The following is a 23,002-nucleotide window of genomic DNA, read 5'->3' on the forward strand; positions in this document are numbered from 1 at the left end:
CCCAACACAACAAATAGCACATTTTTATTGAATGTATCTGGGGCAACCCCAATTTCAACTTTCTGTTTACTTACTGTTCCTTTTCAAGCACAGCATATTTTAAAATCAATTATGCCATCAATTATTTTAATAATTAGAGATCAAGCTCATCTCCAATTTACAGTGAAATTGCTAAAAGCAACTGCTCTGTTTAGTATTTGCCGTGCAAGGAGCAAGGAATGAAACACTAGCATCTGTTTTAGTACACAAAATGACTACCTCTTAAAATACAATAAATCATAAGTTTGTAGCTGGTAAGACTTTTACCACTAGTGTTTTCCGTGAATAAAAACAGTTTTATATTAAAAATAATAGTGCAATTAGATTATTCCTTTGGGTGCCCTTTCCTGGGCTCTTCTCTAGGACCAGGACTTAAATCTAACGCCAACCAGTCTGACTGAAATTCATTCCGTTAAGGAATCAATTCAAGGTCATAAAGGGAAATTTCTTGTCTAAAATTTATTATAGATTAAAATACAAAACAACTGCACATTTGGCAAAATTAGCAGCCTTTTTTTGAAAGACTGTGCATATGAGCATGAAGTCTAAATGGGCTAGACCAGAAACAGACCCAGTAGCTCAACTGCTAGGGCACCCACCTTGAATGTGGAAATCCCTGCTCCAATAAGTATTTGATGAATTATACAAAGAAACAGAACACTTCAACAGGAAAGATGAGAGTCCCCACCTCAGAATACTTCACGTCCCCATAGTTAGGGCACGCAGCTAGGTTCAAGTCCCTGCTCCATATCAGACAGACTGGAGATTTCAACTATGGTGTCCCAGCTACTGGTGATCTAAACACTGGGCTACTAGGTATGAAGGGGACACCTCCTCTGCCTGGGGCAGCTGGGTTGTGTGTGGTGCCCAAGCTGATAGATGTCAAAGCATGTCATAGAATCATAGAATATCAGGGTTGGAAGGGACCTCAGGAGGTGATCTACTCCAACCCCCTGCTCAAAGCAGGACCAATACCCAACTAAATCATCCCAGCCAGGGCTTTGTCAAGCCAGAGCTTAAAAACCTCTAAGGAAGGAGATTCCACCAACTCCCTAGGTAACCCATTCCACTGCTTCACCACCCTCCTAGTGAAAAAGTTTTTCCTAATATCCAACCTAAACCTCCCGCACTGCAACTTGAGACCATTACTCCTTGTTCTGTCATCTGCTACCACTGAGAACAGTCTAGATCCATCCTCTTTGAAACTCCCTTTCAGGTAGTTGAAAGCAGCTATCAAATCCCCTCTCATTCTTCTCTTCTGCAGACTAAACAATCCAGTTCCCTCAGCCTCTCCTCATAAGTCATGTGTTCCAGCCCCCTAATCATTTTTGTTGCCCTCCGCTGGACTCTCTCCAATTTTTCCACATCCTTCTTGTAGTGTGGGGCCCAAAACTGGACACAGTACTCCAGATGAGGCCTCACCAATGTGAAATAGAGGGAAATGATCATGTCCCTTGATCTGCTGGCAGTTCATCTACTAGTTTGTGCCCCAGAAGTGAGATAGGTGGGGGTTAGGTGCTGAGCTGCTTGCCAGTGTCAGGACTGAGGTGGCTGTCTGCACGCCCACCAGCAGACATTTAGGGACTAAGAGATTTTAGGTGCTTACAGAAGAGGTAACAGCTAGGCAGGCGTTTTATCAAAGCCAATGGTACTTAAGGGCACTTAGGTGCCTAAGTCTCCTTGTGATTCTCACCCTTAATTCCTAAACAGTACAAGATCTTAAACTAGATAGTTCAATCCCACAGAAAAATCAGAGACTGTCAAATCCAGGTGGAAAACACTACAGCCTTTCCAACAAGGTGATGATAAAAAATAAAAAATGATTTTTTTTTTTATTTAAATTGGATTTTTAAAACTTTGTTCTTTACATTATAAATAAGTTTCACTTTTTAAAAATAAATAAACGTGTTTAAAACAAAATCTGATTTAATACAAAATGTGTAAGGCCTACACCTATTGTCTCTTAAAGAATTTAAACATCTATATATGCTGAGACTTTATCTAAACTTAGAGTAAAACACTGCTTTTCTCTCCGGCTCCCAACCCCTTCACCACAGTGATGAAGAACCATTATGGTTCCCTGGCAATGAGGGATGAGGAATTGCCCCCAAAGGTGGAGGAGACACTCTGTACCCCCACGGCTCGTACCACCACTCCCAAGAGGAAATGTAGAATAGTGGTGGTTGGAGATTCCCTTCTGACAGGGACGAAGGCAGCCATCTGTCAGCCTGACATGGCATCCTGGGTGGTGTGGTGCCTGCCATGGGCCCACATCAAAGACGTTACAGAGGGATTGATGATTAACCTGCCCTCTCACTAGTACCCCATGCCACTCATCCATCTATATTGCAAGGTATGACTCTGAGCAGATCAGAAGTGACCACCGGGCTCTGGGAACAAGGGTGAAGGAGTTGGGAGTGCAGGTGGTGTTCTGTTCAATCCTTCCAGTCCAGCGTAAGGGTCTAGGCAGAGACAGATGCATCCTGGAAGTGACTGCATGTCTGCACAGATGGTGTTGCCAGGAGGGCTTCGGCTTTCTTGATCACAGGATGAAATTCATTAAAGGACAATCAATTGCACACATACAAAATGTGCAAGGACCACCTAGGAAGGAGATCTGGGGGTCATAGTGTATCACAAGCTAAATATGAGTCAACAGTGTAACACTGTTGCAAAGAAAGCAAACATCATTCTGGGATGTATCAGCAGGAGTGTTGTAAGCAAGATACAAGAAATAATTCTTCCACTCCGCTCCACGCTGATAAGGCCCTAACTAGAGCATTGTGTACAGTTCTGAGTGCCACATTTCAGGAAAGACATGAACAAACTGGAAAAAGTCCAGAGGAGAGCAACAAAAATGATTAAAGGTCTTAAAAAACACAACAAAACATGACTTATGAGGAAAGATTGAAAAAATTGGTTTGTTTTGTCTGGAGAAGAGAAGAGTGGACCAGGATCATGTTTTTTGGCAGGGGTTTTGGCCCTTCCAACCTGCACATTGTAGGTCTGGGATATCTTGTGGAATCCTAGAGTCCCCATGATGTTTACCAAGATCCCAATCAACTGTGACAGACTGTTTCCATCTAGAGCCACGTTGGTAAGGATTTGAAAAATGTGACTGTGCAGAGGGGCAGTCCATAGGATAATATTATTGATAGTGTCTTTTCCTGAGGGTTTATTGGGATGATACTTGAAGACTAGTTCTTCTCTGGCTCCAATTCGTCTCTGTTCAGCTGCAACACAAATCCATAGAGCCCCAAATATTACAAATTCATATACAAAAGCTTTCTTGGGGTTGGATAGAGTGAGCACGGTCCACTTCCGACTCAATTCCTCTCCCTCTAATGAATACTGGACTATTTTACTGGATTTACATACTTATCTCACTTGCTTCAAACACACAAAAATCCACTACATGAATCATGAATTACAAGTCTGTAAGAAGCCTAAGTTTAAGAGTCATCATAACATTCATTAGATTGAGGAAGCAGAGTGACAGACAAGGATTCTATATCATGTAATTCGGAAACTAAACCAACCACAATTATGATAAGAACTGCAGCTCTAAACAGATGATCATGCAAAGGAAAAAATAGAAAGATGCATTATCCTTCACCGTCCATTCTTTAGACTGCATTTATATATATATATATATATATATATATATATATATATATACACACACCGTATTTTCCGGCGTATAAGACGACTGGGCGTATAAGACGACCCCCAACTTTTCCAGTTAAAATATAGAGTTTGGGATATACTCGCCGTATAAGACTACCCCTCTTCCAACTCACACCAAAAAAAAATTAAAAAAACATCAGATTTGATTTCAATATGGTAATTTTAATTCAAATGCTTATGACATGCAGGTACTTAGCAGGAAAACTGTCACTTATAAACATAAGGCTGTTTGTCATCAAACATGTAAACATAAAACAGTGCAAGTGGATTAAACTTTTCCTAATTCACTCTAAAGCTGAAAGGAAGGATAAGACAATAAACCCATGGGAGCTGCCATGCTGTTTGTTTTCTAAGCTGTCAACCAAACTGGAACTGATGATGATAGGAGGAAGATAACAAACAAGAGAGAGAGAGCAAGTGCCGGGCAAGTCCCTGGCGAGTTAGCAACGCCCATCATAACTGCAAGCTACGGTATTTTTACAGGTTTTGCTGGCATGACAGTTTCCCTTTAAAAGCCTTCAAAATCCTCCTGTTCGTCATCTGATATCATAAGTACATCAATGACATCTTGTGATACATTTGTAAGGCAGTCATCGTATGGATCGAATTCCGTATCAGATGGTGTGGTCTCAGCTTCGGCTTCCTCTTCATCTTGCCACAAGTAGTCGTCCTCCATACCATCTAATGAATTTGATATGCCACACTTCTTGAAAGACTTGATTACTGTTTCTGCATCAATATCATTCCAGGCTTTTATGACAAACTTGCACAAAACATCCAACTGTGGAGCACGCATGTTTCCTCCTTTTGTGAATGACTTTTCGCCGCTAACCATCCATTCATTCCACTGTTCTCGAATGCGATCTTTAAATGGCTTGTTTAGGCACACATCCAGTGGCTGTACCAACGATGTCAATCCTGCAGGAATAACTGCCGCATCTGTGTTTAGTCTTGCAAGCATTTGCTTGGTGCTGGGAGTTAAATGAGCCCTGAACATATCCCACACCAGTAGACTACATTTTTGAATAAGTCCACCTGGTCGCCTGCTCCATACATTATCAAGCCATAGCTTTACCCCTTCTTCATGCATCCAGCCTTTTTCATTCACATGTACAAAACAACCAACAGGGAACTTGAATTTCGGCATTGTTTTTCTTTTAAAAATAATCATTGGTCTCAGTTTGGCGCCATCAGCTGTGCATCCTAGTACCACTGTAAAACTGGACTTCTCATGTCCTGTTGTTTTAATTAAAATTGTTTTTTCACCTTTTTGATGGACAGTTTTATTTCCAACCATATCAAAATTCATTGGAGTTTCATCCATATTTCCAATACTACTTAACGCATAGCCATGTTTAGTGCGCTGTTGTATTATGTATCGATGGAAACTATTTACTTTGCTATCAAGATCTGCAGGTAATTTTGGGGCAATTTTCATCTTTTGCCTCCGTACCATATTATGCCTTCCCATGAATCTAGTACACCAGGATACAGTGGCCTTAAATCTGTTGCTGTGATCTGGGTTAGATTTGGCCCACTGAAGTGCAAACAAATGTATTTTATTTCGTGTCACTACATAACCGTTTTGGCGATGCTCATTCACCATGTCTGCTACATGTTTTTCGAGTTCTGGCCAATGTGGAGTGCCTCTTCTTAATGCACACTTACCCCTTGGCATACTCTTTAATGCTTTTTCATTTGCTTTCCAGTCCCGAACCATCTTTTCTGTTACTCCATATTGTCTTGCAGCAGCGCAGTTATTATGTTCCATGGCAAAGTTTACAACTTTAAGTTTGAAACTGGCTTCATATTTCTTTCTTCTTGCTGGTGGAGCCATGATGGGGTTTTGACTGTTGGACATTTGTATACTGTACTGTATGTACTGGTGCTATACTGTATGAACAGGTACAGATACTGGTGCTGTACTGTATGTGGTACCCAGTATACAACAACCAGCCAATCACGGCAAGCGATGTACCTTACCAGCGATTGGCTGGTTGTTGTATACAAAGCCTGCTTGGATTGGTCAGCTCTCCCTGCCTGCCCAGCCCTCCCTGTCTCCAAGACTATCAGAGCGGTAGCGCAAACACGCCTCTTTCACCCGTCTGGCCCGCCCTTGTATCCTATTACCTCCTTCTCTGTCTCTCAGATCTCGCACATGCGCGCCTGCGCCGCTTCACTGCAGTCCTCAGGAGCGAGATCTGAGAGGCAGAGAAGGAGGTACGGTAATAGGATACACGGGTGGGCCAGACGGGTGAAAGAGGCGTGTTTTTCTGGGCACAGCGCCGCTCTATCTCTTTTTTCCATACCCCGGGCGTCCCGGACGCCTGCAGCTTGCTCCGCCCTTCACTTACACCTTCCCGGTGAGGCGCCCCCTCACCTCGTCATCGGGCGGGGATGCGGCCGCGGCTGTTTTTGAGCTCCCCCCACCATATGCGGCGACCGCAGATTCTCCAGTCCGGCTCGGAAGTTTCAGCACCCGCCCTATAAGACGACACCCGGCGTATAAGACGACCCCCGACTTTTGAGAAGATTTTCCTGGGTTAAAAAGTAGTCTTATACGCCAGAAAATACAGTATATATATATATATATATATATATATATATATATATATATAGTTTAATCATATTGTTTAATTACTTTTTCAAAAATATATATTTTTTTTTTGAAAAAGTAATTAAACAATATGATAAGACAAGGCCTCAACATGAATCTGTGTCTTCACTGCATCAAGGCTAAAAAAGAGCTCTTCCAGTGAACTTTAAAAAAAAAGAAAGAAAGAAAGAAAGAAAACAAACCTGGGAATTTACACATGACTAGCTGCAAATATTATTTAGTTGCATCACATCTGTTTAAGACAAAATCAGTATTTACACACATTTTATATATAAAATACAATATTAAAATATTATAAAATAAATTGCCACTTCTTCTGGATAAAAGCTATGTGTATATATAAACACCTCACATTCAGTTGAAACAGCAACTGATTCTGTAGTTTATTTTTTAGGGACGAATCCAGAGTCTTCCCAATGACTTCAACAGATACCAGATCAGTCAGAACAACGGGAACAAAGAAGTCAGGCCTTTAACAATTTGGCCCAAGAAGCTCTTGGTAATATGCTACTTGTAAGGACAAGTAACTATTGATTTGCCACTCAAAGGTTGAACCTGTGAAGGACAAGGGTCTTGTGGTTAAGGCACCGGTTTGAGGCTCTTTTTCCGCTCTCAATAGCACTTGCCTCCGGTGCTGCTCCACACACTACAAATAACAGGGGGTCGGCATGCTCATGTATGGCACTCAGTTGATACCCATTAACATGCCCCCTGCTATCACCGCATGGCTGTATACACAAACAGAAGCAACATAGTGAGAGTTGGAAATATGAGCAGGGAACTTGATCATCTACCCAAAGTAGCAGTAGTTATCTGACAGAGAAGTATAATTAAGGGTCAGATAGTAGTAAGAACAAGAAAATGGCATTTATTACAATTTTGATTTTCAGGGCTAAACTTAAGTTGACACTGTCACTGCAAAATTGTACCATCCAAATAATTATTCCATCAGTGGTAATAATTACATTTTGCTCACTGGGATATGTTCAGAAAACATATACACCTTTGTGGGTGTATTTTGTAGAAAAATAATTTGGGGTGAGGGAAAGCATAGAGAGAGAGAACATAAAGCAGAAAAGGGGAAAAAAAGCAGTAAAAGAAGTCAGAGTTTAAGGCCAGAAGAGAGCACTAGCTAGATAATCTAGTCTGATCTTCTGTTTATCACATGCCAGCAACAACACCTACACACAAAACCCAAAAGGTAACACACACAGGGTTTGTCTACACTTACAGCGCTGCAGCACGCTACCTATGTGGACAGGAGGGCTGCTCCCATCTGCATAGATACTCTACCTCCCAAAGAAGCAGTAGTTATAGCCATGTGAGAAGCCCTCCCATCAACATAGCGCCACCTTCACAGGAGTTTGGTCAGTTTAACTGCATCACTTAAGGGTGTGGATGTTCTACAGCCCTGAGCTACGTAGTTATACCAATGTAAACTTGCAGTGTAGACAAGGGCACAGACAGCCTTTGTTTCAGGCCTTTTAAGAACTCACTCAGTTCAAAGGTAGTCCAAACAATCCCTTTCTGGGGTCCATTTTATTTAAACTTCAGGTGCATATTTGTTCTCTAGGCTCCAACCCCAGTCCAGCTACTTTCTCCTGATAATCCAAAATAGCACAGTCTTTCACTGCACTTTCCTGCTCCTTTTGTACTGGAATCACCTGACTCCTCTCAGGTGGGGCTAATCCCATAATCAGGGTTGGTTTAGCCCCAGGCTCTCCAGCCCATGGGGCAAGTAATGTTACAGTAATATATAAAAACAGGAGGGCAGGTGGCCTCCAGTAAGAAAGAAAGAAAAAATCAAATCACACATATTTGGTAGCAAATAGTGTATTCAAAACAAAGATCTCTTCAGTTATTAACACTATATTATGTTACACTGCATCACTTATCATTTATCTTCATATCAAAAAGGTTTACTACAAAGATAATACTTCTTCAGACTTGTAACAGATGACTTGGCTACAATCATTTTGTTGGACCCAAAGAGTTGATTCAGATGAGGAGGATATGGTTTGATCATATAGCATAAAAGGAAAACATGTTTAATTCCAGCTGTGCTGAGCTGAGGAATAGGAATCTGTTTCTCATAACTTGGCAGACAGCAGCTAATGGCTGACTGGCAGCAATTTCACACTTTGATCTAATACCTCACTCTGTGTGTGTGTGTGTGTGTGTGTGTGTGTGTGTGTGTGTGTGTGTGTGTGTGCTCTTCTCTCATCTGTTCCAGAGATATCAGGTGGTCTCATAGAGGCAACATAGCAAAGATAAGGTTCATGTCAACATCAAGTACAAAGCCTTTGATTTTACCAAGAAGTACTTTTTATTTGCTCTTTAACTGTCCTGAGATTATGACTACAAAATTACTCAGTAATACAAAATCCACAATCATTAGGAGAAATTAATGCAATCCCCTTGTGGCAGGCCAGAACAAAGTATCATTTGGTTTCCAGTTACGATACGCAGAAACAACTTGACACGTGGGGAAAAACAAAACAAAACACAGGACATGGCCTTACAGCTTGAAAAAGAATGTATACCAGCAATGCACGGTACAGAAAAAAAATACTAGGAACTGGAGTTGACATATGAAACCTAACATTGAGAGAAAATGCACCTAATTCTACCTTATGTCTTTGGCAATGGTAACTCTGCTTGAAACAGACTCATAATATGTACATTAATCTGTACCCACCTGCTATGAGGCTGCTTTTGATAAGACTGCCAATAGATAAAATATATTTTAAATGTCTCCCATATTCTGATCCACTGTATGTATTTTCCCTTCAGAACAGAAATATTATTGTGGTGCACAAATGGATGATGATTGGGTTTGTTTTGCCTCGAGTCTCATATGAGGTTAAAGGCTGGCATTTTCTGCTGAAATATAAGGACTACCGTTTGAATGGGAAGACACTGAGTGCACTGGGGTGGAAAAAGTTGTAGCAGCATACTTATGTACCTGTTTGTTTGCACAATCACCCATCTTGCACCTGCATGGGCAAATAAACCCACTCTTTGTGCCATCATTTGAAAATTAGGCTCTGAGATTCAGAATCAGAGTTTCACTCCCCTGCCTGAGAACAGGAGGTCCAGCAATACTGTTTTCAGTTAGCTTCCTACCCAAACATGAAAAGTTTTATTCCCTAAAGCTAGTCAGATGATGACTAAGTAGATTCAGTATCAAGATCTGTGTGAGAATCACATATACTCCAGTGAATGCCTGTTTGACATTTTACTGTAATTACATGTAGACTTGTTGGCAACATCCAACCTTTATTGTAGTTTAAAAAAATCCCTAGGGTAAAGAAGACAGAAGTTTTATGAATTTTAATAGAGCTGAATAGGAAGTCTTACAGCTGTCAAGAGATGTGGAGTTTTGATTTCCAGGGTCTTGAAAGGAAAAAAATGGAACCATAAAGATTGCTACCAATATAGCGTCAGTACTGAAATTTACAGAGACCACAGCCTCTAGTAAAACAACTAGAAACTTGGAGAATCAGCTTACTATAGACTCAAATATCAAAGTCTTCACAGCCCTGAGGACAGCACAAATAAAACATGCTTCCTTTCAGCAGAGACTCCCTAAAAAGTTTGTTCAGTAAATCTGGCCTGAATTTCAGAGAGGGAAAATGAGCAAGCCCACAGAAATGTGCAACTTAAGTCTAAAAGAGAATATTAAGAAATAAATGATAGATTATTGAATTGCAGGATAGATAGAGCCTTTGTGATTTAGGTCTTTGATGGGACAAAGACCAGCAATGAACAACACACAACATAAAAGCAGCTTTGGAAATGATAAAATTATTATGATGTGCAGACCCTGGATCATTGCCAGTCTCCCATAGGTGAGATATATTAACCCTGGTTAGATATGCCTGGACAGGGAGTGCTTACATTTGTTTTTTCAGCTCCTGCCACTACAGTGATAGCTATATTGTCCTACCCACAGTGAGTCATGTTATGGTGATGCTCTTGCAGTGGCGAAGCTATTTAAGGTAACTCTCATGCACAAAATTTTGAATTAATACAGCTTTAAAATGGGATAATTCTTACAACTCATATTTTGGCACAGCAGTTTAAACAGAGCATACATTTTATTGAAGTGTTCTGTCATAACAAGGTCTTTATTTCCTTTAAAGATTTATTGTATACTAAAGGTGGGCAAATACAGCAAAAAATTATTCACAAATATTGTTGTGAATAAACCCCACTGACTCATTTGGCTGGCATTCACAACTTTTATTTACTTATTCCTCAACATTTGGGTAGAGCAAGATTTTATTAGGAAGAACATTTGCAGAAAGCAAAAGCATCATGATACTAGCACAAATAAATATTCACAGGAGTATTCTGTCTGTATTTTACAGTTCTGCCCAACATTATAATATTTGAGCACTTCCAGATAAAATCAAGAGCAACAGTGACATCCCTTTTGGACTTCATGGAGTGTCTAGCACTTTCCCCTTTTGGGGGTCAAAACTCTGCTTCGGCTAGGTGTTTTGGTTTTTTCAATTTTATTAATTCCCCCTTTCCTTTTTTTTTTTGGATGGTAGGAGTTATTGGATAGAAGGGAGTGTCAGTGTGTTTGGTATCATTCTTATGGTGGAAAGATTTTTTCAAACTGGAAGGTTTTGCAGCCTTTCCTAACGGCAGGAAGTCAGGTTCTGGATTCACCTGATCTCTTCTGAAAGTTTTCTCTATAGACAGATCTCCTCAACACGGAATGCTTTTTCCCCAGCTCTCTCATGCTTTGTCCTGGGCTCTGTGTTCTGCATTGTTCCAGAAAAACACACAGCTGTTGCAGTGATTCTTACTATAATTTGGGCTTTGATATAGCAGGGGCTTGATCCTTGTATTACTTTGAAAGTCAGGAGTGTAACAGGGTTTCTGCTTCCAGAGAACACCCTCATTCATTAGGTGACCCTTCAGCATCCCTCTCTGAGTTTCCTCTCAGTGACTTAGCCCAGCGCCTAAGACATTAACAGAAAGTCTAGCCTTTCTGGGACGTAAAAGTCCAAAAACCAAACACAAAAGAGTCTTCTCGCCAGTTTCAGACTGGGCCCAGCTCTTCCTTTCTCATGATCTGGTCTCTCTCAAAACTCTTCTGCCTGCTCTCTGGGCTCAGGTTTCACTCTTCCCAGGCTCCTTTCTATCTCTCCCTTAAGCCCCTCCTGGGCTCCTTTGGTTTGCTTCCTTCTCCTTCTGGAGAAGCCACTCCCAAGCCTTCTTGCCTTCCGTCTTTCCCTGCTTTGGCAGGCCACTCACAGCCCTACTTAGGTGGAACATTTTCTCCCTAGTCAGTGGCATATTAGTCACTGTGCCCAGGGGCCCCGGCAATTGGGGGCCCCCAGAAAAATGGGCACCCCTGGACTCTGACAGGAGCGCTGGGCAGGGCAGAGTAGGGGAAGCCCTTGCGCCCCGACCCCTCCCCAGCAGGGTGACAGGGGAAGCCCCACTGCCTGGACCCCAGCTGCAGCCCTGGGACAGGAGGGGCTCTAGCTCCATGCTGCAGCCTCAGGGCTGGGGGAGCTCTCACTCTCCGTCACTGCCCCGGGGCCATGGCTAGGGGGAGGGGGGGGGGGAGACAGAGCTTCTCCAGTTCTCCGGTGTTGGGACTACAGTGTGTGTGGGGTGGAATGGGGCGGGACTGCAGACAGAAGGGGTGGGAGGGACCCTCCCACATTTGCTCTGGCCCAGGGCCCCATGAAACCTTAATCCACCTCTGCCCCTAGTATCTCAAAAAGAAGAACAGGAGGACTTGTGGCACCTTAGAGACTAACAAATTTATTAGAGCATAAGCTTTCGTGGACTACAGCCCACTTCTTCGGATGCATCCGAAGAAGTGGGCTGTAGTCCACGAAAGCTTATGCTCTAATAAATTTGTTAGTCTCTAAGGTGCCACAAGTCCTCCTGTTCTTCTTTTTGCGGATACAGACTAACATGGCTGCTACTCTGAAACCTAGTATCTCAGAGTCTCCTCCAGGCCTCTGCTGAAGCCTCTCCTCTTCTCCTGCCCAGGCCTCTCCTTTATCTATCCCAGACACCTGATAGTCATGTAACTCAATCTTCCTCACCTGGAAGGTTAATTGGCTGTCATAGGTGAGGCTGAGCACATATTCCTTTAAAGGGACCCAGTGACAAGGTCCAAGGCCTTAAACTCATTGGAGAATGAGTGGGAGCCGGGAGGACTTGAACTCAGTCTGATATGCTCTTGGTGGCCTAAGCCATTAAGAAGGCAGACAACTGTTCTGCTCCATCTCCAACATCTTTGGATTCAGTTTCAGGTACAAGTATAGTCAACTCTAGTAATCCAGCCAGGAGATGACAAATGCAGGGATTAGTGTGGCCAAGTCCTCATCCATGAGAAGGGACAATGTTTCCTAGCAAGTTGGAGGTGAAAAGGTATTTTTGGAAACTGATGCTGGTCATCGAAGCTTAGTGAGGGGTCAAAAAACCCTGAGGCTTTGCACTACATTAAAGAATGGGGGCGGGGATGAAGACATTTTGGCTAGTTCTTCAAATCATTTTGCCTGTCCAATTTACAGCACTTGGTCTTGCCTGAGTTCAGACTGAGTCAGCTGCTGTTCATCCACAAGCTGATATCTTTGAGGTATTCTGACATTTTAATGCTGGCAGTGGTTGCATCAGTATTGACTAGAGTTGCTTCCTCTGAGTACAAAAACTGGGACACAACTGGGATGATCCTGAGCCCATAAAACAGTACACACTGCCAGCTATTGAAAGCACCCTTACAGGTTTTCCATGACAGCTACCTCAAAAAAGAGATGACCCTGGGAAAACCTGGGTTGGTGGCAACCCTACTACTCACACTGTAAATGCTCCAATGCCTATTTGTAAAGTTCTTTTTATTATTTACCCAATATATTTGTACAATTATGAAGACTTATGGATAATTTCTGAATGGAAAAAAATACTTCTCTTGTTTATAAAATGTAGGTTAATCCAATCAGAGTACAGAAATAACTGCATGTGACACGAAATGGCAAATACTCAAAGTGACTAGTTCATTAACAACAGGCTAAAATTTGGCTGCACAAACTACCTCAACCACTATCAATAACAAATTGGTAAAAATCAGGAACCCCTTATGGATAATTCTCAGAAAGAAAAATGACTCCAGGTAAATTGCAGATAACTCATGCACAGACTAAAGGGCTACACTTACCAGTTAAAATTATTGCAGGTGAATAATTTGACCAGTTCTAGCTATTGCTGACATTTACCATGTTTATAAGTACCATGTTTAGCAGTATCTGCTTGTAGTTAACAGAATGGCAGGTCTCCACATAAGTGATTAAAGACAAGAAATCACTATTACTGGAGCTTTTTGATTCTAGGTCTTATTCTCCAGTGACTTATGGAGTCATTTATGACTGTGCAAAGTGAACTTTAAACATTACTATTCTCATTTGGTATCATTTTATACCCCTTTGCACAGGTTGAAATGATGACATGAGATAAAAGCCAGTGAAGAATCAATTCTTTGTGTTTAAATTACCCAGTCCAACAGCCATGGGTTTACATTATCCCCCCCCCCCCACCCCCCCGTTTTTAAAGGTATTCCATCATTTGGATGTTCTGACATGGATATGTGACAAGATCTAGAGATGCACTTAGACCTGAGGCACTTGAAATATTTGGCAAAACACTTAAAGATATTCTGTAGAATAAACAACACTGGTGAGAAAAATAGCACATAGCTTACATTGGGCACTGAGGTTTATAATAGCAGCAGGTAAGGAGCAGCATTCAGTTTCTGAAGGTCAGAAAAATCAGATGTATTACACTTCTGAAATGCTTGGTACCTCCTAGTTCCTAGGCCTGAGGTGAGTGTGGGGGTTACCCTTTCTATACCAGGGATAGTCATTGATCTCTCCAGTGTAGCAACCTCAGTTTGTGAGGGGAGCATATACAGGCCTCCCATCCCCATCGGTCCCATCCAGAAACACTCCAACTCGGCATGCTATATGAACACTGTCTGCAATGCTGGCCAGGCATCCTGCCCCCACATTTGTGTTCTCCAGAGCTGGGAACACGATTATGTCTGGATCATGTATGGTTGTACCAAGGCATAAAGAGTTCCCTGTATCCTAGCCCACTTCTATCACACCTGCACAATGAGTGGTATAAATCAACCCTATACGTTTAAAGTTAATGTTTTAACCAATGCATGTCTTTACAATGCATTGAACATGAAAAGTGCTATGTATATATACTTTGAAATACTATCTTAAAGGTAATTGGGAGAAAATATTAGCTGTCCAACTATCAAATGTATTATAATTCAAATATTTACCCTTTTGATTTCTGTATTTTAAAGGAAAATAATCTCAATAAAGCCAAAATTTAAGAGAGGGGCATCATTAATATAATTAGTAGGAGTATTAGTACAGTCACAGAGTAAATGCTATCCACTTTTAGCCAAAATAATGGAATATTTATTTAAACCCTGCAAAAGAATGTATGATGGCAAGTTTAATAATGCAATGTATTCAGATTCCCTAAAGCTACTTTTCCCTACAACAGTGGAAATAGCCACTGGGAAAGGAGCAGAGATTAAGGATACTAACTTCTGATGGTTTCAATCTCGATTTCTGAAAAAAATGCAAACTCTCAGAACTACTTTTATGATGAGATTATGTCAATATGCACTGTATCTGAGGCTGGGTCTACACTACCCGCCTGAATCGGCGGGTAGAAATCGACCTCTCGGGGATCGATTTATCGCGTCCCAACGGGACGCGACAATCGATCCCCGAATCGACGCTCTTACTCCACCAGCGGAGGTGGGAGTAAGCGCCGTCGACGGGAAGCCGCAGAGGTCGATTTTGCCGCCGTCCCTATAGCGGGGTAAGTCGGCTGCGATACGTCGAATTCAGCTATGCTATTCGCATAGCTGAATTTGCGTATCTTAAATCGACACCCCCCCCCCCCCCGTAGTGAAGATGTAGCCTGAGAGACTAACACAGAGTCATAAAGATGGCAGAATATTCAATGAACATACTTCTTACACGCCTGTTTAAAAAGATACTCTCAAGGGTGGAAAGCCAAGAAGGTACAGGGGGCAGCTTTAAAATATTTCCATTTTGCTGCTGCATCTGGATAACAGTCCCATAATATACTTTGTAGTTCCCTATACTTAGGACAGGAAATACTGCAGTAACATTATTTAGTCATAAAGCAGATAAGGTGGTTACTTACCTGTATCATAATTGCTGTTTTTTTAGATGTGGTTTCAGACATGTATTCCACTCAGGTGTGCACGTGCCCAGCACACTGAAGCCAGAGACCTTTGCCTAGCAGTACCTGTAAGGACAGTGCTTGCACCCTGTGGTTCTAGCCCTCTCTTGGCTAGTTAAGGGTAGTGCCACCCTGGCCCTCCTCAGTTCCTTTATACTGAACATCAAGAGTAGAGATCCTGATGCAGAAGGGATGGAGGGTGGGCCATGGAATATATGTTGTAGGTCTTGCTGGAGCCCTAGGCATGGCTAAAAATATGAACCAAAGTAGGCTATGTGAGACCATGCTTTGCTGACAATAAACCTGGCCAAGCCTTCACCACCAAGCCAAGCCTGTGGTCTTTCTTTATGATTAACGTTGAGGTCTGCTGAATCACCAATCTACAATCTACCCTGGTGCAGAAACACCAGAGCTCCAGAAACAACATGGGAGCAACACGTGTTTTTCCAGATGTGGGTGCAAACAGCAGTTACAATACAGGTAAGTGACCATATTTACTTCTTTGAGCGGTTTCAGATGTGAGTCATCTGAGTGGAATACACAAGCATGTAGGAAATGGGGCTTGTAGTCTACTTAAACAATGATAGCAGGACCACCTTTGCAAAAATTTGCATCTGACCTAGATCCAGTGATAATCACATAGTGCCTGGCAAATGTAGAGAAGACCAGGTAGCACTCCTGCAAATATCCAATACTGAAACACCACTGAGGAATGCTATCGACATCGCTTGGGCCCTGATTAAATGAAGGTATTGTCTGAGCTACTTCCTATGCAAATGTAATGCAGGAAGTTATCCATCTGGAAATCATTTGCATCAAGACTGCCTGACCCTTCATTCGGTATGTATAAGAGACAAAATGTGATGCCCAAAAAAGATTAGTTCTGTCCAGGTAGAATGCCAAGCATCACCTCGCCCCTGCCTCCCACCCCCTAGCTCCAGCAACATGTAAAGTTGTTGTTCATCCATGTTGGAGTGCAGTTTCGGAAAGAAAACCAGTAAATAAATCATTTGGTTAATGTGAAACCACTTTCAACAAAAATTTGATTGCTGCTGTAGGGCTTCTTTGTCCTTGAAAAACTGTGTGTACAGGGGCTGAGTGCTGGATGCAAAACTCAACCATGGTGCCAAATTAGTAGGTAGGGATAAAGAGGAAGAAATACAGGAGTCTTAACTGATACCGAGAAAGTCAGAGAACCAACATTGCCTCAGACAAGCTGAAGCAGTAAGAATCAGTTTGGTATGATCCAACTTCAGTTTGAGAATGACCTGTATGATGAGGCAGGATTAGAGAGAAGGCATACATCAGAATCAATCTCCAATTGAGTTTGAAAGCGTCCATTAAGGAGCACAGACAAGAATGCCAAATCATCTGGAATCATTCAAGTCGGAAAAAAGGCTCTTGAAATTGTATAGTAGGGACACAAAGAACTCATTTTTTTTAATTGGATTCAAAGTGCCTGCTGATTTGCAGTGCGCATTTTCAAGAATGAGATCAAATAATTTTTTCTCCCCATGAGATCCAGCCTTTTAGCCTTTGTCCTTGAGAATGGATTTGAATCTTCCTTTTTGCAACCTCTCATTAGCTGCTGTTACAACTGCAGAGTTAGGGGCAGGATGAGAATAAAAACATTCAAACCCTTGTATAGGAACACAATGTGTGTCAATATGTTTTGTTGTCGGCGGCAAGGAAGATGGAGTATTCCAAAGTCTTGGCCAGTTCTAACAATGCTTCATTTACAGGGAGAGAGGTACTTTCCCTGGAGCCAAGGACTGAAGAATATCTATCAACTTGCGTATATTTTTTTTGCACAAACTCAGCCTGAACACCCAAGGCTGAAGCCACCTGCTGTCTGAGAAGCTCCTGATGTGCCTTGAAATCTTAAGAAACTGGGGAAGACTCCAGTATGGTGTAATCATCTGGTGATGAAGATGATGATGATGAAAGAGGAGCCATTGGAATATCCTGCTGCAGTACAGGTTCCTGTAGAAGTGGATAACTCTGAACCTGCTCCGAGAAAGCAGACTCCATCCAAGTTTACAACATAAGCAGCTGAGTAGGTGGTACGACAGGTGGATTGGCTTACCTTGCCCTGGAGTGGGTCACATATCAGGACACCGAACATCCCATGGATTCCATGGAGGCCACTCAAAATAGGGATATGGCATTGATGGCCAGTAAGTCACTGGGTCAAGCGCTTTTGTCTCTACTATGAGAATGGTGCCAATCATGGTTCATAGAAGGTCTGGATTACCTCCTAGAACAGGGTCTCAAGGATGAGGCAGATGGGGAAGCTCTCTTGATGAGAAAGAAGGGGAAGCTTGATCTTGATGAAGCTTCAAAAGTTATTGGATGGCAATGGGGGAGCCACATCAGGTAGGGCAAACAAATGCCCAGCTTCATCTGAAACCCATTCCACTGGCTGCACTGGCACCAAGGCAGGTAGACAGGTCTGCCCCCTGAGGACTGGCAGGTTCATCGCACTCCTGCTTGGTATTCATACGGGAGTTGGTACCGATCCTAAAGATGTGGTCTGAGCCTCAGTCATCGTTGGTACTGCAGATAGCAACTGTGCCAACGGACCCTTCAGTACCGATAAGACAGCGGATCTCCATTGTGCTTTCCAAGTGTTAGGCAGTCCAGCAACAATGTCAATGATTTGGACAGATCTGCAACGATTCCAGGTGGCACTACCTATCGCGACAAGGTCTCAGAAGCTGAATGCTCCCGAATAATTGGGGAATCAGGAACAGAAAAGCAAAGCAAGTCCAGCACTGGCTGGTATGCCTCTGGTGTGGAAACGGTACCAATATCATCAGTACTGGACTCAATGGGTGTTTCACAGTCAGTACTGGAGTCGATGGTACAGTGTCAAACTGATGCTGCCTTGGTATTGGAGAGCAGGTAAGACAGCCGAGCTCCATCCTGAGGACTTGAAGTATCATAGTGTCTATGTACATTTCTCCTGGAAGAGGAGGATGACTCTTCCTGAGCTCTGGAGTGGCTGTGGTCCATTTTGTCAGATTTTTTTCGTGGAAAACACAAGGAAAGAGAATGATGCCTCCCCCAGGAGGAAGAGAGATCAGAGTCTGTCAGAGGAACATCAGCTTGCTCTGGCTCTGAAGTTGTCTGGAGGGGCGAGATGTTCTATGCAGGTCCCCAGTGCTGATGCAGGCCTCACGGCCTGTTGCGTACATTGCTGCTTGAGCCTTACGTCCCTTGCCACCTACAAGATGGAGCAACTTTATGTAATATGCCCTTTCCCTAGGCACAATAAACACTCTGGGGGGACTGGTATTGGAAATGTCCACCCTACACAATGGACAGTGTCCGAGACCTTGTGAAGACATCCCACAATGATCACTAGGGGATGAATCACTTGATGATTACCTGTTCTGTTCATTCCTTCTGGGGCACCTGGCATTGGCCACTGTCAGAAGACATGAAACTGGGCTAGATTGACCTTTGCTCTGACCCAGTATGGCCATTCTTATGCTCTTAACTATTCCCAAATTGTATTAAGAATACTACTAACTACTAGCTAACTGTAAATGATTTACAACAAAAATATCAGAAGAATTAAATAAGAAACCATATGATCAATACCACACAACATCCTCTGACTCTAACTGCGGGCTCTGAGAAGGAACTGAAGGAAATTGGGGCAGTGGTGCCATTAAGTAGCCTGGTGAGGGACTAGAGCCACAGGTCATGAGCGCCACCCCTGTGGACGCTGCTAGGCAAAAGGCAAAGTTCTCCAGCTTCGGTATGCTGGGCACATGCACACCTGAGTGGAATATGTGTCTGCAAGCACTTGAAAAAAACAAACAATTTTTAAAGATGCCCACTGACTGCTGGAATGTGTATCTCCCACCATCCCTCTTGACTGTGCTCTATTTAGCTGCTCTGTTCTTGTGAGCAAGAAGGTATTAAAATTTACAAGTAGCCTATCTAGCACTCATCCAAGCTGTAACAAAAAAGTCACCATGTTGTGATGTCAAAATGCATTTGTTATTATTATTTATTTATATTAGGGGACCATCCAAAATATGAGAGGTGCTTTCCAAACTCAGATTAAGAGAGTCAGTTGCTTCTCTGACCCAAAGAGATTTGCAAGGTACTTTGAAAGTCCTTCAAGTTCTTGAAAAAGAATAAAAAATGTGTTTATTCCAAATGAATTGGGATGAATCCAACTTTAGCTGCTGTCTAGGACATACATGAGATGGTGATAAGTAATAGAAAATTACTAATGCCTCACTGTCCAGTTTCTCCCACTTACACAACACCTTGCCCTCTAATTGACACTGAGTATCTTATTTGCATAATCACTATACAGTTATTTTTCAATAAACCTACTGTGAGCATGCACATTTCTCAATTCTGATTAGCTATTACAACCCCCCTGCCCTCCTTGGTGCCTAAACTTAGAATTTTCAGGCTGTCAGTGAAAAAGATGTTTCATCTCAGCTTCTCATCTCCTTTAACAGAAGCAAAATAATTCCAAAACACACAGGAAAAAAAGGAAAAACACTCAAAAATATGGATGCAAAACTTTAGAAAGGGAATATAATAAATAAATAAATAAACCCACTATTTTCTAACCCTTTGACTTGTTTTCCACCTTCTTCCCATCCTGTCGTACAGTTTGCCTCTGTTTCATTCCTCCCTATAAGTCAATTTTGTCCCCAGAATGTAACTATGATACATTTGTTTTTTCAGTATGTTATATTGAGAGAACCCTCCCCAAGCCTTCCCCTCCAAATTAATTTTTGAAACATGTAGTAAGTATAAAGGACAGCATGTCACGGTATGGGGTAAAAGAGTCACAGAGCACCAGTTTGATACAGCCTCATATGCCATGAATCCTGAAGTCATGAGTGAGTGAATTATAGAATCATACGATTAGAAAAGACTGCAAGGGTCATCTACTCTAACCTCCTGCCCAGATGCAGGAATTGTTGTGTCTAAACCATCTAAGACCGGTGGCAATCCAGCCTCCTTTTGAAAACCTCCAGTGAAGAAGCTTTCACAACCTTCCTAGGCAGTCTGTTCCATTGTCCTACTGTTCTTACAATTAGGACGTTTTTCCTGAAATTAATCTAAATCAGTTATGCTGTAGTTTGAACCCATTGCCTCTTGTCCCGTCCTCTATGGCAAAAGAGAACAACTTTTCTCCATCTTTTTATGGCAGGCTTTCAAGACCTGGAGACCACTATCATATCCCCCCTTAATCTCCTCTTTTCCAAACTAAATATATCCAGTTCCCTCAGCCTTTGATCATATGGCTTGCCTTCCATCCCTTTGATCATCTTTGTTGCTCACCTCTGGATCCTTTCCAGAGTTAAGGTTAGCCCAGACAAGTGTCAATATAACTGTAAGTACCCCACCGCACCATCATGTTTATACAAGAGAAATGTTTTAGAATTTTAAAAGTGTCTGTGGTATTTCTATCCACCCCCTGTTAAGTCAGGCTCTCATGACTCAAACTGTATATGACTTGGAGGGCTGGTTTCTGGTATTTTTGTAATGTATATATAAAACTATTTGCATAGCTGTAAATTAAGGTGGTGAAAGATTCCATGGTCCTTCTCATGAGTGTGATTGTTTTCCTTTCTTGACACATACAAACATGACAGTCCAAAACTTAGAATGGAAAAACCTAAGAATTAGTTTTACAACATGAAGCACTTACTACAGGCAAAATGTCAAGACAAGGAATCACTAGTCTATCCAGTATTTGAGTGGATACAACATCCCAAAATGCTCTGTCATTTCAAATGCATATTGTACAATCTGCAGAAATGTTTGTGCCATCAGAGCTAAAGTTGATATCAGGCTCAATATGGGGAAAAGGCTGCTGTGAACTACAATTTGGAATGTAGTCTTGAAGTAGGAGTGTCTCTAGACAGAAAAAAAATCCCTAACTGTAAAATGTGGCAATCCCTTACTATAGTACATAGCATGATTTTTCATGAGATTCTAAAAGCAAGAAAGCAAGCAAGAAATAAAACCTTTCTGGCCTCTCATGTAAATGATAGTTTAAAAAAATTTCCAAGAAATTAAATGCAACTATTAGGTTTAAAACAAGATTTGGGCTCAAAGTTCATATCGACAAACTTAGTAACGTTAAAATTAAAGCTGAACCTCCATCTTTAGCTCTAGTTATGTGCATGCTCTCCCACTCTCTCTCTCTCAATGTATAATTGTCACAACTACAAGGTGTCAAGTAGCTCCTGTGAGAGGCTACGTTCCCTCAATAGCTTCTGAATTCAAGAAATGGTTTTGGCTGAATAAGGACTGGAGGATCTAGACCTAATTTATCAGCATGAAAGGTGAATAAAAAGAACATATACCTTTTAATAAATAGGGCTGTTTGTTAGCCAGCCTCAAAGCCTTAAAACTTGGAGGCCTACATTTACCAAATCAGTTATAACAGAAAGCACAGTGAACAAATTAAAAACCTGGACACAATCAGGAACTGTGAGAAGTTACATAATTCTAGATAGTATCATTATGATGGGATCAAATCTGTCTCAATGCAGCAATAGCAACCCAGTACAAAAACAATTCAAAACGCATTTCAGTGATCCAATTTCTATCAGGGGGGTTGCACAGGATAAACAATATTTTGTATGGCTATGATTTCACTAAAGATACTATAATTTATCAAATTGTTTTGACTATACTTGTCCAAATCCTTGTGCTGCTATAGCCTATTAAAGGCGTTTGCAGTACATTTGCAGTACAACAATGAATAAGGTTGATATTCCATGATAGTACACAAGGAAGCACTGTCTCAACTGAAAACACCAAATGATCATATAATGTCATAATAATAGTCAAAAAGAAGCAGGGTCCTAATAAAAGGTCGATTTATTGACTGGATTCAGAAGAATCTAGAGAAAGTCACATTGTAGATTGAACCACAATGCTCCAAAGAACAAGATGTTTTTCATTAAATGGTTTCATTAAGAAGCTGTAATTTTGGAGATTTATAAAAATAAATATGGATCCTGCTCTCTGGAATCAATGGGAGTTTTGCCATTGACTTCAATGAGAGCAAACTCAAGCAAATAGCTGTTGTTGTTGTTTTAATAAAGAGTTCTTTACCTAAAATCTCCACACTTGTTACTGTACTAACTATAAAACCAATCCTGAAAACCATTGTTGAAAACTGAGTAGTCTCCCACTGATGTCTATAGGACTAGTTCTGTGAGGACTAACTATATGAAGAAGGGTTTACAGGAGCAGGCTATATACTTGCTATTACTCAATTCAATTGTTTTACATCTGAATTTCAATCAATGGAATAATGTAGTCAGTGACCCATTCTGTAAAGCACTGTGCATTGGAAACACTTCTCACATTCTCAACTACCTTATAAAAGTTTCA

At 41.6% G+C, this 23,002-nt stretch overlaps 1 protein-coding gene across 3 annotated transcripts in view; it reads right to left on the reverse strand.

Moving 5' to 3' along the window:
* Positions 1 to 23,002, reverse strand: part of SEMA5A (semaphorin 5A) — a 635,454-nt gene that overhangs the window by 193,261 nt on the left and 419,191 nt on the right. The window lies entirely within an intron of this gene.

The sequence above is a fragment of the Chrysemys picta genome, chromosome 2 (assembly GCF_011386835.1).
Source record: "Chrysemys picta bellii isolate R12L10 chromosome 2, ASM1138683v2, whole genome shotgun sequence".
In the NCBI taxonomy this organism is placed as follows: Eukaryota; Metazoa; Chordata; order Testudines; family Emydidae; genus Chrysemys; species Chrysemys picta.